The following is a 710-nucleotide window of genomic DNA, read 5'->3' as shown; positions in this document are numbered from 1 at the left end:
AAACAGGCAAAATAAGTTTTTTTTTTCATGAAACACCCAAAAAAAACTTTCTGCGCGACTGATTTTTCCAATCCGAACCGGCTGACTCATCGAACAAACAAATAAATTTCTCCCTGTTTTCTCTAGATGCTCTCTCAATTTCACACTCTCTCACGTTTTTGCAAGTGTCTACTAGTTTCCAGATGGTCTCTCTGTTCAACTGATTTCTCTATTTCTGTCTTGTTTCTATGGGACACAGAGATCATGGGAAAAGGAGGAAGTTGAAAATTCGAGAAAGTTTTCATCAAATGGGAAGTGAAAAGGTGAAAAAGACTTTGGAAATTTTCGAAAAAGGACAATGTGAAAATAATTCTTAAAATCCTCAAAATTACCATAAGTGAACTTCAGATCCGGGTTTTAGAATTTTCCAAACTTCTGGTATACCTACTTTTTCAGGAATTTCGAATTTTTGGAATTTTTGGAATATCTTCAAATTTTTGGATTTGAGGGTAATATCGAATTTCTAATTTGTTAAATTTCTTATTTCTGAGTTTTTTAGAATTCGTTAGTTTTTTGAAGTTCGGGAACATGAGGGAAACTCCAGAGACTACAAAAGTCTAAATTTCTAGGTGACGATGTTTTTGAAAAATTGATGGAAAAGTTTCAGTTGACCTACTTTTGACCTACTAAGGCGGGCAAGCGTTTCTTGAATTGTCCTACAACAGCACGCT

Source organism: Caenorhabditis briggsae (genome assembly GCF_000004555.2).
Source record: "Caenorhabditis briggsae complete genome, chrII, whole genome shotgun sequence".
In the NCBI taxonomy this organism is placed as follows: domain Eukaryota; kingdom Metazoa; phylum Nematoda; class Chromadorea; order Rhabditida; family Rhabditidae; genus Caenorhabditis; species Caenorhabditis briggsae.
The sequence above is the reverse complement of the archived record's forward strand: the minus strand, read 5'-3'. Positions refer to the sequence as shown.